The following is an 18,984-nucleotide window of genomic DNA, read 5'->3' on the forward strand; positions in this document are numbered from 1 at the left end:
TCCAGAACCAGTACTCTTTCTATTTCATCATGCTGTGAGATATAGGTGAAAATGTCATAATTGAGATATTTATTCATTTAGGGCAAATTTTAAAAATACTTACTATGTATAATATGGATAAAGTGATCTACCATCAACTTTCCTCAATGCAGATTCTTTTTAAAAAATGTATCTTTTATTACTATGAGCTTGATAAACATTAACAAGTGAGAACATTTTTACATTCCAAGGACAGAAAAAAGGTCATGTTTGAAACTGTTACATTACATATAACTTAAAAAATATATTTCTTTTTTTCTTATTTTAATTTTTAATTACAACTGTACAACAACAGACCATTTTATTCTTGGATCTTCTCAATAGTTTCTTCTTTATAGTTGCCCTTCTCCTTTCCAACTTGTCGAGATTTGACTTTTTGCTCAAGAATCTTTTTGCAATCTTTGTCCAGTTTTAGCCTGGTGATAACTACCTTGCTAGGGTGAATGCCCACATGGACAGTTGTGCCATTAGCTTTTTCACACTGAACACGCTCAGTATAGATGACATATTTCTTTCTGTAAACCTGGACTACCTTGCCAATTTGCTGACCTTTGTAGTGTCCACGAACCACCTGGACCTCGTCATCCTTTCGGATGGGCATGGAGCGAATGTTGTATTTCTGCCTCAGTTCTTTCGAGAGCAGAGAGGACATGATCTTGCAGCGGATGTGCGAGGGCACATTGAAGTGTCTCTTGCAGTTTTTCCTTCAGTCCGAGATCACGAAGGGATTGAACTTCATTTTGGCACAAGCAGGGCCACCCGAGGAGAGACACATGTGTCACACCTTAAAACATATATTTCAAAATTGAACATAGTAGTTTCAGGACCACCTTGCTTATCCCAGTCTCATTCTGCATTTTATTTTACTCTCTTATTTGTATTTTTAAATGATTCATCAATATTCTTTTCTTTCTTTCTTTCTTGATATGATTTTCATTAATCCCACTTCTTTTCAAAACCCTCCTATTCAACAAGAAATTAATAAACTTTAAAAAATTATTTTCCTTCCCTCCTGCCCCTCCCTTCTCCCCAGCAAGGCAGGCTAGTATGTAGGTTGAACATATAGTATCACATAACATATTTCTCTATTCAGCATGTTATGAAATGAGACAAATACTGCTTATATTAGAGAAAAATTTATGAGGAAATAAAGTGAAGAATGGTTTGTTTCAATCTGCATTTTGACTCTATCTTCTCCTTTTATGGCAGTAAGTATCCTTTTAGTCATGAGTCCCTTGGAGTTATCATCTATCCTAGCCTTATCGATACAAGCTATTCGCTGTTGATTATCATACATTATTGTTGTTACTGTGTACAACATTCTCCTGATTCTGCTCACTTCACTTTACATTGCTTCAAATAAGTCTTTTCAGTTTTCTGTTTCAGTTTTCTCAAGGATATGAATACATTCTCTTTCTTGAAGGATAATATTTGTAAAGCCCTTAACACACTGCCTGCGCATGGTAGAAGGTTAAAAGCTGCCTTTGAGAATAGCTTGGACTTTAGCTCTGAAAGCATTTCTAAAATGGAGCTGTAAAGAATTATATGAACTGATGCAAAATGAAGAGAGAAAAACCAGGAGATCGTTATATATACAACACAGGAATAGTGATGTTGTAATGATGGTCAGCTGTAAAAGGCTTGCCTACTCTGAACAATAAAATGATCCAAGACAAGTCTAAAAGACTCATGATATAAAATATTATCCACCTCTAGAGAGAGTACTGAGGAATTCTGAGTGCTAATCAGAATACAATTTTCTCACTTTATTTATTTATTTATTTGCTTTGGGGGAGGGGGGGACATGCCTAATATGGAAATATGCTTTGCATTTCACATGTATGATTGCTTGATTTCTCAATGGGTGGGTGGGACATGGGGAAGGGAGATAATTTGTAATTCAAAATTTAAAAAGAAAAGAATTTTTAAAATTAATAATAATAATTTTTCTAATTGAATGGGTTTATAAGCACAGTAGCAGAGCCATCCACATCAATGGAATGAGTTAAGAAGCTTGATGTATCAGAGGTTGATTAGTGAATGATGAGGGTATAAATCAAGTCTAATTTCTAAACTAGGAAAGAAACAAACAAACAAACAAACAAAGAAAGAAACAAAGAAAGAAAGAAAGAAAGAAAGAAAGAAAGAAAGAAAGAAAGAAAGAAAGAAAGAAAGAAAGAAAGAAAGAAAGAAAGAAAGAAAGAAAGAAAGAAAGAAAGAAAGAAAGAAAGAAATGCCTTCAAATCAGGGTTAACTCGAGGGTGGGGGTCTTGTTGAATCTTGGTGGGAAGAAATAAATTGTAAAAGAGGGAAGCTTGTGATACATGAATGTCAATAAGAGTTTTTTTACTGGATTTTCCAAGCTATTTGAAAGAATGTGAGAATCCATCATGGCACACCAACTTGATCTTTTAAATTGAATTACCAAATTGGAAAAGGGAGCACAGTAAATACAATGCATCTGAACTTAATAAAATCTCAGAAAGAAAGTGTTTTCATAAAATGATTTGAAGTATTAGCTTGAATTGGCTTGGTTGAAGCCCTGCCACAGAGGCTGAAAGTGGGCCAATGGACCACAAACAATGGGAAATGAAAAAAATTGACTGGGAGGAAGTGGGGAAAGTGTGGAGTGGGATTAGGATCCATTCAAGCCAAAATATTCATTAGTGGTTTCAGAAGGCTCTGAAAGGCTACATATGTAGCAAAGAAAAGTGAGGGTAGGAAAAAAAAACCTGTCACTTCCTAAGGGATTTTACTGAATTTAGGCAGCATAATAGTCATGAAAAGAGCCTCAAACCCATTTATCTTTAAGGCCCAAGCTCAAATGACATCTCCTCCATAAAGTCCTCCTTGACTACCAGAAGGAGAGATGGGCAAGTTGGACAGTCACCTAGTCCATAAAACTAGATGGGGACAGGAGGGAAAGGAGAGGGAGAGCACAACCAGGCCTTTTTGTAAATTCAAATGTAACTCATGACTTAAGAGTACCCCAAAGACTCTGGGTGCAAGTAGATCAGGTTTTACTCTGAGAACCAAACCCTAAGACAGGTTATTTCTCTTTTTTTTGGGGGGGGGGGGTTATTACAAATAGGTGTGCAGTGGCTAGAACTCTCACCTAGTGTTAGGGGCAGTCTCCTCTTCTTGATTTCAAATCTGGCCTCAGATACTTACTAGCTATGTGCCCCTGGATGAATCACTTAACTGGATTTGCCTCAGTTTCCTAATCTGTAAAATTAGCTGGAAAAGGAAATGGCATTAAAAAAAACAACAACAAACAACCATACAACAAAATGGTATGGTAAGTCAGAAATGACTGAATGACAACAACTACATGTAGTTGGGAAAATCTTGGGATATAATTCATGTTCGGTTTATACTGTAAGTGTGTAATAGTGGTTCTCGGCTTCTATACAAACACTCTAGGTACAATATGTGCATGGGGTATATACAGAACAATTTTTATTTGACTACCTATAAAGAAAGCAAAATGTTCAAAGTATTTAGGAGAGGCCAAGGTGTGAAACAAAAATGCATAACTATTAGTTCTATTGTACTCAATCTAACCCTCCTACCCCAAAGGAAACTGAATTTGGGATTGCTATCAGGGCATGCTGACTTAGTGTGAGATCCCTTCTATCACTAAAAGTCCTTCCAGACTCATAGTGACATCTTGTGATCTAGACTCCCTCCACAGGTGAAATTCTCCACGGACAAATTGCACCCTTTTCATTGTGCCAGCACTGATTGTTCTCTCCATATGAAAAATTGCAGGAACTTGTCTTCTTCTTTCTTTCTTCTTTCTCCAAAAAGTGTGCTGTATTTCTCTCCTAAGAGGACTGGCACCTAAACTCAAGAACTCTTGAACTTGACATTATCCAGGAGGCATCTCCCAAAGTTGAGGTTTCCCTCTCACAACTATGTAGGCACGCATATGTCTATTTCTGCCATATTCTTCTATAAGGGACTTCTTATTGCCCTAGCTATTCCCAGCTTGAGAGCTGGGAAATTCCACTCTCAGGACTCTTAAAAGCACAAGCCTATCACTGCCATGGGCTTGCCTGACAATTATCATCCACTGCTCCTGAGCCTTGGAGATGTGAAGAGAGAATTCTAATACCTCTTGCTGTATTCTGGCAAAAGATGAAAAGGCAAGACCCAATGAGACCAAACAACTCCCCTTTATAGTCCACAGGAGAGGATGCCTAATTCTCAGCCAGTCATCAGAAGACCAATGACTGTGCTCACAGTTTGTGAGGAGGTGCCTCCAAGAATGGTCCATTCCTTATCATCTTATTAGGTTGACTAGGGAACTTTCCCCAAATTTATTGGGGAATTCAGCTGATCAGCTCTCCTTACATACCTATTTTTAATGCTACTCTTCACGATTCACAGGAATCTGTTTCATGATGTCAAGTCTTGCACATTAGAGTGAAACCTCCAAGTCTCTCCTGGAGTGATGTGGGAAGAGGGGTATCGTTTGGGAAGAGACAGCACAATTTTTGAACCTTCCCTAGGGCACACATTTGCGTGCCTTTTCTTGGCCCTGGTTTCCCACACTGATATGCCTCAATCAATTATTCAGCAAGTATTTGTTAAATGCCTGCTAGGCACCCAGCATTGTGGTGGACACTGGGGATACAAATTCAATGAAAGAAAAAGTCTCCACTTCCAGGGAACTTATATCCTTAACTCATGGCCTGAATCATGAAATAATCACAATTCACATTTATGAGCATTAGGTGGTATAGAGGGAAGCGTAGTGAAGTCAGAAGTTAAAGTTTAAGTCCTGGATATGGACTACTAATTGTATTTGCTAATTGTTTGACATCACTTCCTTGGAGTCTTTGCCCTATTGAATATGAAGAGATTGGGTGAATGTTCTATACAGCTTCTTGCAGCTTGAACACTATGATATTTTATCATTATTTTCGTCATTAACACAATGTCTTGAAGCTTACAAAGTATTTTCCTCATGACAATCCTGTAAGATAGGTGGAACCAGCCGTATTGTACCCAATTTCCTGATAAGGAAACTACAGTTTGGGGAGATAATGTGACTTGTCCAAAGTCACACTTCTTTGTCCCAACAATGATAATAATGGATATTTATATAGTGCCCTCAAGTTTGCCAAGAACCTTACATATTATCTTCTTTTTTTTATCCTTAAAACAATGCTGTGAGATAGCTGTTGCATGTATTATTATTCCTGTTATATAGATGGGGCAACTAAAGCTAAAAGAATTTGAGTTGGCTGAGATCATTCACCTGGTAAGTATCTGTGATAAGATTAATATTTTTAAACCCTTACTTTCTGTCTTAATAACAATTCTAAGATGGTAGGGCAAAGACTAGACAAATGAGGTTAAGTGGTTCGCCCAGGGCCACTCAGTGAAAAAATTCCAGAGATCACATTTGAATCCAGCTGCTTTTGACTCCAGCTTGGCTCTTTATCCATTGTGCCACCTAGATGCCCCTGTGATGAGATCTAAATCCAGATCTCCATGTCCACCACTTTATTCCATATGCAATGCTGTCTGTTAACTTTACCACTACTTAATTATTACTGATTCTTATTGTTTTATAAGTGCAAATCTTGTCTCTCCAGTTAGCAGCTCTCTAAGGAGAGCTGCCACAATTTCTGCTTCTGTCTAGTAAAATATGGGGCACAAATTGTGGCTTAATTAATACTCTAGGTCAGAGGGGACAGATAGGTGGCTCAGTGGATTGAGAACTAGGTCTAGAGTTGGGAAGTCCTGGGTTGAAACCTGGCCTCAGATACTTCCTAACTGTGAGACCCTGCACAAGTCACTTAAACCCAGTTGCCTAGCCCTTACCACTTTTATGCCTAAAAACTAATACTTAGCATTGATTCTAAGATAGCAGGTAAGGGGGATTTAGTTTTTTTTTTAATATCATAAGTCAGAGGTTCTTGATTTCTTTCATAATTCTATTTATTTTATTTTATGAATTTAAAAACATTATTCTGAGAAAGGGTCGTTCCTTGTCAGCAGACTGCTAACAAAGTCTCTGACACACACAAAAGATATTTAAAGACCCAGAATTGATGAAGGGGCCCTAATATGATTGGAGAAAAGACACATTCTCCCATTAGAATACTTGGGGGAATGCCCTCTCCATAAACTCATTACACTATAATTTTGAAAGGAAAAAGTAGACTTGGGAAGTTATCCATTGCTTTCCCAAATATATACTCCTGAGTTCTTTCTGAATGACAGTTACCTTTTAGGGAGGTTGTGAATCCCTTAGGACTGAAGAGTCAAAAAGAACAAGAGCAGTAGTTGGGGCTGGAGAGAAATCTCATGGGACTAAAGCTTCCCTCTTAAATAAAGTCAACATAGCACATATTGGGACGTTGGCTCAAACTTCAAAATGAAGCATTTAGTAATGACTCTGATCTTTGCAACGTGTTTTAGATTTCAGCTGTCATTTTGTGTTCAGCTGTGGAGGTCCTCTAAATCTGAATGGTTCTTTGCCAGATGCTTGAAAAATAATTGTGCTGGTCCATTCTGAGCTTCTTCCCCAGGAAGCTCCGTGTTCAAAGGGGACCTTGTTGTTTTTAAGCACAGATTCCATTTTTTATTGCATTCTTTGGCCAATTTTTTAAAGCAAAAAAACATTCCAAGAGTTTTCATTCCTAGAAGAAAAGGAATCGATTTCGTGAGCATACATGGCTCTGTGAGCATCAAGGTGACTTTTTTCAACCTGATGCATGAGGAGAAATGTTGAAGATTCCCATCAGTTTGGTATCAAATAACTATAGCAACATTATTTGCTTTCACTTCTGCCATAAACTAGGGGAACATGCTTCATCTAGTTCTGCCAAAGATTCATTTCCAACAACAACAAAAAAAGATATTAAGTCTAAGACTTCAGAGATTGGCTCAGCTTAAACTAAGAGAATATGTTTCTATCCATCCAATGTATTGATTTATAGCAACCTTGGAAATATATACTTGCTTGAGTGAATAATTATTTAGATTAGGTGATTAAACAAGACCAGGTTTGGCCTTACCAGTAGCCAATTCTTTAGGCATCTTTTGAAAAGCTCCTATTCCCCCAAAGCATGAGAGAGAACACATATTTAAAGATGGAAGAGATTCAAGAGTCCACCTTGGTCAACCAGCTCATTTTTAGAATAAGGAAACTGAGGTCCTGAGAAATTATATGAGACTCTTAGGGCAAGTTGTCCAATGTCATACAGAGGGAACAAGTAATGGAACAAAGATCCCATCTCAAATATTGAAGAACACAAAAGTGGGGAGGAAAAGGTGAAACAAGCTTGGTTTACTTGACCATTTTGCCTAATACCAACCCTAGAAAGGACATCCATTTGTCTACTTGTTTAGAAAGATAAGTTAGGAACAAATTAGTACAGGATGCTTAATTTGGAGTACAGACTTCCCAGAACATAGACTGCATTATCAGGCACATAGAAATACAGTGCTTCCTAGAAAAGTAGTCTCTGAAGTTGGAGGCAAAAGAGTCCCGGATACTCTTTAGACAGTGAGATACCAGCATGCAGTTGAGTAGAAACTCTGTTTGTGACCTTGTGAACTTGGCTGGGCATTAACCAAATAAAAATCCTTAGAAGAAACTGCCAGTGGAGAGCAAAGAATTCTCTACACTGAGCAAGGAGATTGAGTGAGAATGAGAATGCTTTATTGCACAGCCAGGCTAGAGTCACATATACCCCCATAATCCTATCTACCTTATGGAAACCGTTATTGAATTTGTGGAGGACAGACATGAGAATTACTGGTAATACCTTCTCTTCCTCATAAATCCCTTATTAATCTCCATTTAAATTTACTTTGGAATGGAGTTCTGGGGTCAAGGGTAATGAAGGCAATTACTGAAGGATTCCAAGTTCTAAAGAGCTCTTTAAAAACCCCTGAAAATTCATTTGTTGATTATGCATTTTCTTTTTTAATCTTTCTCACATATCCTCCATCCAGCTCATTCCCTACCACTTTACATGGTTATCAAAACCAGAGTTTGTAGGATTCAGAGCTAGCTAAAGCAAACAGGTCAAAAATTTTGGGAAAGATTTATCTTAATCCAACTGAAGGGTGGTAATCCAATTTATTTGACTTGAAAGCTTTAAATTTCATCAACTAAGCTAGCATATTAGTCTCTAGCAAAAGAACATAGAGCTACAAGGATAACAAGCAATGCTGACCACTTTTGACCAACTCAATTACTTGTTTGTGTGTGATGGCAATACCTTCTTCCCTTATCCAACACATATTTTACTTGGTATCATTTACACAGATTCAAATGAGTGTTAATGAAGGTCAGAGTCACACATTTAAACTACATATGGCCAAGGTAACAACAACAAAAATATTGCTGCAGTACTTACTGTGTTCAGGCTCTTTGCTTCACAGATATGAACTATAGAGCTAATTCTCATAAATGTAAACTATTGATCTCAAAGAATGGATCATTACCATTACTACTATCAGAAACACAATACAAAGCCCATATCAAACTCACAATGGGCCAGCAGAATCATCTTAGTATACAAGACTTTTTTTCTTCTATTGTTTCTGTCTGATTCTTCATGACACCATTTAGAGTTTTCTTGGCAAAGATGATAGAATGACTTGCCATTTCCATCTCCAGCAATTTTATTGATGAAGAAACTAAGGCAAACAGGGTTAAATGTAGTACCCTGAATCAAAGAGTTAATAAGTATTTGAGGTCAGATTTAAACTCAGAAAGATGAGTCTTCCTGGCTCCAGAGCTGGCACTTTATCCACCCCACCTCCCAGATGCCTCTAATATCCAAGAATCAGGAAGCTGTTTTTTTAATTTTAAAAAATGTTTAGAGTAATTAAGAATATCATTCACTTAGCCAAGTTCCCTACCTTCAAGCAAAATTGAACCTAACCTATTTGATACTTAGATTGAAGTGTTCTCATTCTTTTATATCAAGATGATTTTACAATCTCCTTGGGAAGAAAAGAATTCCCAAGTTTGTTTATCATTATTCTGTCCATGTATGCAACCACCATTTTTAAAAGCAATTAAAAAAAAACTATGAAAAGGAATGAGTACAACTTCTGGAATTCTTTAGATCTGGGTTTTAGTCCTATATAGGCTTCAATTCTCTTTGTAAGTCATGTAAGTTCTTTGAAGTTTAACTTCATGTACAGTGAGGGAATTGGACAAGATAATATCTAAAGCCTCTTTCAACTCTAAAATTATTTTTTTAATATTGCTAACAGAGCATGATCTAATGTTTTATTTCTATATTCTTACAATTGTTTACATAATGGTCCAAAATATTTAATCTACTTGGACATGCCTCCCATCTAGTTGTGGGCAAATGTAGTCTGATTTGTTTTTAATTTCTTTTTCTACTTTTGAAATTTTTTCATGCTCTTAAATCTTTGAATGCTTTGTCCTTTTGTTTTAATAGATTTCTATGTTCTCTATTTTTTCCCATAGCCATTTCTGCTTTCTTTCTGGCTAACATCTTTGACCTCTTCCTTGTCCCACTGTCCCCTCAACATCTCACACCAATCATCCTTGTTCCTCTATTCCCTTGGATTTCATGCTTTGTTCCTTCATACAATTCCTTCTGCCTATAATCATTTGCCAATTTAATATCAGCCAACATTTCTTTTTCTACAACCTTTACAGACCTCCAGAAAAATCCACTCCTCTGAAGAATTTCATCAACAATGACCACTAGTCAGCACACACTTTGTCTGTACGACATTGTTCTGAATTCTCGTTCCACTTGTGGTGATAGATTGGAAATTGTTCAGGATCAGAGAGTAGTCCTTTGTTTGGTATATTATGCATAAAAAACTGTACAGAGCTGTCAGTGTTTACAATACTGTGTAAATGACAATGACTTTTGAAAACTGCAAACTATTCTTCTCTGTGAATTCAGTCTCAGTGACCTGAGAACTCTATCCATCCCAAACTATTTTAACTTACGAATGTGGTGAGGTTCAAACTGACTAAAGGCCTACTTTAAGAATAATTCTTTACTTTCTTTTCTCTAAAGGTAGTTTAAAGACATTTCCCTGAGGTAGATTTTACCAAAGGTATAGAAACTGTGGAAGAGATTCTAGTTCCCTGCAATCTTAGAGAATATGGCAATTCTATAACATACAGCACAAAAATAAAAATAATAGTAATAACTATTTATGTAGCACATACTATGTGACAGGCACTAGGAGTCAAGGTGAAAAGACCCCTGGATCTGAGATCCTCACTCTTCCACAAAGGATCTGGATGACTGAAGCAGAGTCCCTTAATTTCTCAAGGACTCAATTTCTTTCTCCACAAAATTAATGGGTTGGACTAGATGATCTCTGAGACTTCCTTTTAACCCTAAAGTACTGTCTCTGTCTCATCACTTCTCAAACAGAAAGCAGAAAAATTCCACTAAGAATTAGAAACCCAGGGATGAAGAATCAACATTTATTCCTTCCTTCCTTCCTTCCTTCCTTCCTCCCTTTCTTCCTCCCTCCCTTCCTTCCTTCCTTCCTTCCTTCCTTCCTTTCTTTCTTTCTTTCTTTCTTTCTTTCTTTCTTTCTTTCTTTCTTTTTTACACTCATGTGAGCACACACACACATACACACATACAGAGCAACAAGAACAACCTAAGAAACCAGCCCATTTGGGTATATTTGTTGAAAATAACTCCTTTTTTCCCCTTCAAACCTTCCCCTCTTCCAAATTCCCCTGTAATTGTTTCAGCCACCACAATCCTATGGGTCACTTAGACTTGCAATCATTCTCAACTCCATATTCTCTCCCATATCTAGTATCTCATCCTCTATATCTGGTTTGTTGCCATGTCCTGTCAATTTTCCCTTCCCAACATCTATCAGAGACTACCCATTCTCTTTTTCTACAATCTTTCACCAGGTCCATGGATAGATAGGTCCTGTTGAGGTTGGTACAGCCTTTGAAAGCTCAGGAGCACTTCAACACCATAATGAGGAATCAAAGTAGGATGATAACAAAGGCTCTGGACTTTGTCTTTTTTTTTTTTAATCTTTACTTTCTGTTCTGGTAACAACTCTAAGGCAGAAGGGCAAGAGCTAGGTTAATGGGGTTAAGTGACTTGCCCAGGGTCACATAGCAAGGAAATGACTAAGGCAAATTTTGAACCAAGATCCTCCCAACCTCAAGCAAGGCACTCTATCTGCTGTACTATCTAGCTTCCCTAGACTATTTATTTATGAATTTTAAAAATTCTACTATATAACTTTCATGGCAAACATTACTTAAAAAAAATAATAATGTCATTCTGTGAATACAGATCCACCAGTAGTAAGGCACAGAGTTTAAGTTGTGTTTCTAGCAGTGATGGTGTATGATACCAAACCAACCACACCTTCTCATTTGCCTTTATTTATAACCATTCACAAACAATTATGAGATAATTAATAGAGGCATCATGTACAGTCTTTAACTATGAGATAAGAGTATTTCTTTTTGTGATGTTAATTGGCCATTTTAGAGTTTGAATCTATTAATTTGGTCATATTGATATCATCCTTTGAGTACCTAAGACATCTAGTCTGGGAACAAAGACATTAATGATGAAAGTTGGGATCTACCTAATGAGTGGGTTCTTGACCTGAAGCCCATGAATGTTTTTGTTTTAACATGTTCATAACTGTATTTAAGTATAATTGGTTTCTTTGTAAACATAGTTATTTCATTTTATTCATTTTAAAGCATTATTTTGCAAAGAGGTCTATAGCCTGACAAAGAATTCCATGATACAAACACAACCTAATACAGAGCCTTGGTCATAACTCATAAACGTATTTGACTGCTAATGGCTAAGTTACCATTCTGGGACCCTGGAAACACATCATTTTTGGAGGAGTGAGGGAGAAGAGGCTAAATGAAGGGAAGGGAACAGATAGCTCTGAGGTTGTATTCTTATCTCAGCATCTGTTATTTATGAAGCCTCATTACTGCATTGGATCGACATCTGAATATGGAATGTTTGGACTGGAAAAGTCCTTGGTCATGCTATCTATCTTCCCATCCAATACAGATATTCTCTCCACAATAGAGTAGCAAACTACAATAAAAGACAAATCCAGTCTGTTTCCTGTTTTCTGGGTGGCCCACAAGCTACCACCTTAACTTGCAGGTAATATAAAAGCAAGTGGTGGGTATATGGAGCCAAGATGGTAGGCAGAAAAAGTATACAGACCCACCTGATTTCCACCAAATTACTCTCCAAAAAGCTATAATATGCTGCCTCAAGATGAATTCTGGAGCTGCAGAGCCCATCAAAAAAGACAAGGTGAAGTAATTTTTCAGTCCAAAATGATTTAGAAGGCTGGCATGAGGGATCTAGTGCAACTAGGTGGAAGTGGAACACAAAACAGCTGAAGCAGTAGCAAAGATTTCAAGAACTCTCAACCACAGGTAGAAAGAGCAGGATCAGGCTCAGAAGGAGATTACAGAGGTCCCTTTGCTGGCTCTGGATACAAGACTCTTATCACCTAGCCCATAAGCAGAATCAGGTCCCAGTCAAGGGATGCAACATCAGAATGAGGAGGAGCACTAACAGACACCAGTGCTTGTGGCCACAGGGAAGCAAAAGAGCCTGGTCAAAGTTCCAAGAGGTAAAAGAGTACTTGTGATTACCCATAAACCAGAGCACAGGCCAGGATAGTATTAAACACACCTCTCCTTTCATCATACTGCCTTGGGAGGTTTGAAATCAGATAGAACGGAAGCTGCACAAAGAACCTAGAGCTTAGAACAATGCTCCTTTCACCAGTTACAGAGGTCAAATTTATCAATTTTTTAAATAAAAGAAAAGGCAAGAAAATGAACAAACAAACAAACAAAAAAGCAAGAAACTCAACATAGAAAGTTATTTTGGTCACGGGGAAGACTCAACTCAGAAGAAGACAACAAAGTCAATACTGTTACACCCAAAGCCTTTAAGAAAAATATTAATCACTCTGAAGCCCCCCCAAAAATTAATAGAAAAGCTCAAAAAGGATTTCAAAAATCAAATTAGAGAGGTGGAAGAAAATTTGGGAAAAGCAATGAGAGTGAAGAGCCAACAGCTTAGAGATTAGAGAAGTCCTGTTTATGGAGGAAGCACAGAAAAATATACTGAAGAAATTAATACCTAAAAACAAACAAACAAACAAACAAACAAACAAACAGAAAAGGCCAATTGGTAGAAAATGCCCAAAAATCCAATTAAGAGAACTTTAAAAAAAGTAGAATTGACCAGATGGAAAAGGAGGTACAAAAGATCACTCAATAAAACCATAATTGACAATGAGTAAATAAAACTACTACTGAGCAACAATTTTACTGGTGTTTAAATCTTCCCTCTCACAAAGCTTAGTAAAGGGTTTTCTAAAGAACACCTTTACAATGCTGGTGTTGAGAGACAGGACTAACACTGGCCTTATAGGCTATTGTATCCGACTTTTATTGCATGTAGTTGCTATGTTTTTGGGAACATGATTTGACTGCAGTATCTATGAATCCATGTAATAAGGAGATATATTATAATGGAGTTCTACTGAATTTTATTAAAAAGCTACTGACTTGAAAAATTAAATAAAGTAAAATCACAGTTGAGTGACCTTTCATATCTCTTTTTCCATTTGCCCAATTCTACCCTTTAAAGAGTTGGGCAAGTGGAAGCAAGTCTCTATGAGACTTGAAGAAACAATGAAAGAAAGTCAAAAGAATGAAAAGTAGAAGAAAATGTGAAATATCTTGTGGGAAAAACAACTAACCTGGAAAATAAATCCAAAAGGCATAATTTAAGAATTATTAGACTCCCTGGAAGTCACAATCCTAAAAAGAGCTTAGGCATCATCTTTGAAGAAATTATCAAAGGAAACTGCCCTAGTATTCTAGAACCAAAGGACAAAATAAACCTTGAAATAATCTACCAATCACCTCCTGAAATAGATACTAAAAAGATAACTCCCAGGAATATTATAGCCAAATTCCAAAACTCCCAGGTCAAGGAGAAAATATTGCAAGCAGCCAAAAAGAATAAAATTCAAATATTGTGGAACCATAGTCAGGATAACACAAGACTTAGCAGCTTCTATGCTAAAGGACCTGGGGGCCTAGAATATGATATTCCAGAGGGAGAAGGAGCTAGAATTGCAACCAAGAATCACTTACTCAGCAAAACTGAGCATAATCCTTTAGGACTAGAAATGGGTATTCAATGAAGAGGACTTTCCAACATTCTTGATGAAAAGACAAGAGCTGAATGGAAAATCTGATTCTTAAATACAAGACTCAAGAGAATCATGAAAAGGGAAAGACAAATAAAAAAACCATTCAATAAGGATAAACTGTATACATACCTACATGGAGAGATAATTCTTGTAACTCCAAAGAACTTTGCCATTATTAGAACAGTTAGAAAGAATATTCTTAGACACAGGGCAAGGGTGTGAGATGAATATGATGGGATAATATAAAAATTAAATTAAATTAAAGCATGAGAAAGAGGAATGTATTGGGGGGGATAGGATAGTATAAATTATCTCATATAAAAGAGCACGAATGAGCTTTTACATTGAAAGGGAAGGTGGGGGTGGTGCAGAGAAGAGCAGGTGAACTTTACTCTCATCAAACTTAGCTTAGTGAGAGAAGAACATACACAATCAATTAGGTATAGAAAGCAATCTTACCATATAGGAAAGGAGGAGAGGAAGGAGATAAGAGAAGGGGGCTGGGTTGATAGAAAATCAGGGGAAACAGAAGTCAGAAATTAAATCCGGGTAAATAAGATGGAAAGTAATACACAGCAATGATAATGGTGCAAAAAAATTTGTAAATCTCTCTGGTAGAAGTCTCATTTTTCAAATGTATTGAGAAATGTGTTAAATATATAAAATATAAATCATTCTCCAGTTGATAAATGGTCAAAGGATATGAATAGGAAGTTTCAGACAAAACAATTAAAGATCTTACTATAGTCATGCAAAAAAAAAAAAAGATCTAAATCCCTACCATGTAGAGAAATGCAAATTAAAACAACTCTGGGGTACCATCCCTTACTTATCAGATTGGCTATTATGATAGAAAAGGAAAATGACAAAACTTGGAGGGGATGTGAGAAAGTTGAGACAAGAGTGCACTGTAGGGGGAGGTGTAAACTGATTCTACCATTCTGGAGAGCAATTTGGACCTATGACCCAAAAGGCTATAAAACATAAGTACATACCTTTTGACTGAGCAATAAATACCATTACTAGGTTTGTATCCCAAAGAGATTTTTTAAAAAGGGGGAAGGTCCTATATTTTATTTTTTTCTCATTTGAATTAGTTTATTTAGTCAATTTAGAACATTATTCCTTGGTTACAATAATCAAATTATTACCCTCCCTCCCCTCCACCCACCCTTCCCACAGCCAATGCACAATTTCATTGGTTATTACTTGTGTCCTTCTTCAGAACCTATTTCCATGTTGTGATGTTTGCACTAGGATGTTCATTTAGTCTACATCCCCAACCATATCCCTTCGATTCATGAAGGTCCTATATTTTAAAAAATATTTTGAAAGATCTTTTTAGGGGGGAAGAGATTTTGAAAGTGAGGGTATACCCATCAACTGGGGAATGAATAAGTTAAAATATATGATTATAATGGAATACTAGTGTGCTGTAAGAAATGACAAGAAAGAGAAGCTAAAAAAAACCTGGAAAGACTTACATGAACTGAAGCAGAGTGATGTTAGCAGAACCAGAACATTGTACATAATGACAGTGATCCTATACAATGAATAATTGTAAATAACAGCAATTCTTAGCAATGCAATGATCCAGAACTATCCCAAAGGATTCACAATAAAAATGCCATCTGCTACCAGAGGAAAAAAACTGAGTCTGAATCTAGACCAAAGCAAAATTTTTTCCCTTTCTATCTTATTTTTTCTCTTTTAATTTCCTTCCACAAAAGAATGAATACTGAAAAATGTTTTACATGATTGTACATGTTAAATCTATATGAGATTGCTTACCATCTCAAGGGTGTGAGGAGGCTAGAGGTAGGGAGGCCCTCCTTGAGAAGGAGAATTCAAAACTTAATATTGTTTGAAAATTGTTGGAAATTGTTTTTACATTTAATTGGGGGGAAATGAAATAAAATTTAATACAAAAAAAAAAAGAAAAACAAGACACTGTAGAAGTGATTAAAAAAAAAACAGAAATAGAGCACTAATTCAAAGGCTAGCTTATTCCAACTCTTCTTTCCTGAAATCTAGGTCTAGATTGCTAACTTTCTGCTGCAACTTTTCTAGAAACCTGGCTTGCAACTCATTCTCAACATGCCCAAGATAGAATTCGTGATCTTTCCAATAACACAAAATAACAAATTCTGCTTCCTTCTAAAATTTGTATTTCTATTGATTATACCACCATGATCTTAGTCATTCAGAGTCAAAATCTTGGATTTATATTAGATTCTCCTCTCCCCACCCCAACATTCAATCAGTTGCCAAATTTTGTAGATTCTACCTTCCCAATGTCCCTCACATCCATTCCCTCCTTTTTATTCACATTGCTATCACCTTTGTTAGGTGGTATCACTTTGTCACCTCTAGACTAGACTATTAAAATAGCTTTGAGGCATGGTCTACATTATTCTTATATTTCAAGGTCCTACTGGGTAGGAGCTACCTCCTCCTAGAAGCTGTTCTGATCCTTCTGTGAGCTAAAAATGATTTCTCCCAATTCCAATTTTCTCATAGTACTTTATTTAGTGATCTTCTATGCTCCTATCCCTTTTTTTAAACAACCTTTCTGCAGTGTCCAGTTTAGGGCTAAATATCTTAATTACAAATGAATTCAATGGGAACAATTACTGGGCACTTACATGTCCTTTTATTATCTGAATGATGACATATCAAAAACAGCACCAGCTCTTAATGCCAAGAAAATTCACTGGCTGTCTCCTAGAATGTTCTCTCTCCTCATCTCTGTCTCTTGACTTTGTTCAAAGTACTAACTAAAATCTCACTTTCTATAGGAAGCCTTCCTTGATCCAGCTTAATTTTCTCTGTTGCTTATTTCCAATTCATCCTGTACATTGTTTGCACATAGTTATTTGCATAGATTAACTCTATTAGATGATGAGCCCTTCCCATGCAGGGACTATCTTTGCCCTTTCTTTGCAATCTCAGTGCTTATCAAAGTGCCTGATATGCAGTAGGTCATTAATAAATGATATTGAATGGCCAAGCTCATCTTCCTTTTTGCCTTCATCGTCTCTCCCAAGCAGTTGACATTCTGCATTCCCTTCAGTGCTATCTTCATCTTCCCAGTTCCCCAAGCTCAGTTTTGAAGTCACTTTTGATTTCTGTCTCTTACCCATAAACATACCGTCCATCTCCAAATCTCTCTCTTAAAAGAGCTGCAGCTCTCCCATGCAGAGAGTAGCCTCCTTCATATAAACCTCTGGAGTTTTCCATTGGTAAGCTTTTGCCAATCTAGTCCCTGACAATACAATGACTGGGCTCTCTGGAGTAGTATCAATAACATGGAAATTCATCATTAAGACCAATTACAGTAGCCGTCCATTGAAAGTTGAATATGTTCAACATCTCATAATTTTTCTTTTTCCTGCCTTATGTTAACATGTGTTACATTTTTAGTTCGTCTGAGAGGAAAGTTAAGGTTTGAGTCCATCTATTTTAATTTTATTTTGCCCATCATTTCTTATTGTGTACTTTCACATTTTTTGAGAATATGGGCTATCTTACAAGAATGAGGTTATCGGTCATTTTCCTTTTACCATTCTTGCCTTACTATCAAACCCCCTCATAAGGACAAGTGAAGGGGGGAATTGTGGAGAAAAACAGCAAATTCACTGAAAAATGAAGCTTATTATTATGAGATGGATATGGCCAGAATTTTGATGGATTAGTCACTCCATGTTGCAAGCCAGAGAAAAAGAAGAATAAACAAAAGTGCTTGAGTTTATACGGAAAAGAAATTGTTGAGTTACATGTTCCTGGCTCTATTTCCAGGAAAGGTAAAAAAACCAAGATGGATAGGACTTGCCAAAGTGTTAGGTAAACAAATACATGAGTATTAAAGTTTAGGCTCTAGTAATTAGTAGAGAAGTACAGGATAATAAGCACAGTGGGATGTCCCTCAAGGTACTTTAGACTCCGACTGTGTTTATTATCCAGTATCAGTATGGAAATATATGCCTGACTACATTTATGGTGCCATTTGGAACTTTAAAATAAGCTCTTATACTCAGGAAGAGGTTACTAAATTACTCACCCTGTAAGGTTGGGTTTTTTCTAATTAGCATAATTTTACCCATTGCTTGCCTTATCAAGAATATATATCCATTGTTATACATGTCTTAGAGAGATGTTCAATCTGTTTTAAAATATTGCAATATTCTGCCACCTTTCACTGACTTCAACAGCAAATTCAGTCAACATGTAATTTATAAAATTTTCAAAGCTCATAGCATTGCTTGGTGCCATTTATAGTGGACAATGTTTGATAGATTCTGCTCTAGAGTCCTACCCCAGTGGCTTCTTATCTCGCTTTCCTTGAGTACGACTCCAACCCCATTCTTGCAGACAATAAATATAAGTAGTGTCATCACAGAGGAAGGAAAGACAATGATCATCTGTATGTAGCAGTCCCTTCCCCATGGCACAGAAAGGAGTCATTGAAAAGGCAAGATTTGGATTTTCTTTCTTTTTTTCTCTTTTAATCCTCTTTATCTTCTAAGTGGTAAAGATGTTTTTCAGTAGGCACTAGATGGCAGCATAGTATATGGGTCATGTGTGAGGAGAAATGACAAGAGCCCTTCTGCTTGTTGCCTGTATCTTTTGGAATGTGCACATCCAAAGGAGCTCAATTCTTTCGAGTATCAACTGTGACTCTCTCTGTCCTTCTGCCTTATCTGA

The 18,984-nt window shown here is 36.7% G+C and overlaps 1 pseudogene; it reads right to left on the reverse strand.

Moving 5' to 3' along the window:
• Positions 1-334: 334 nt before the first annotated feature.
• LOC100016644 (60S ribosomal protein L26-like) lies at positions 335-778 on the reverse strand (annotated as a pseudogene).
• Positions 779-18,984: the final 18,206 nt, after the last annotated feature.

This window comes from Monodelphis domestica, chromosome 3, assembly GCF_027887165.1.
Source record: "Monodelphis domestica isolate mMonDom1 chromosome 3, mMonDom1.pri, whole genome shotgun sequence".
NCBI classification, from domain to species: domain Eukaryota; kingdom Metazoa; phylum Chordata; class Mammalia; order Didelphimorphia; family Didelphidae; genus Monodelphis; species Monodelphis domestica.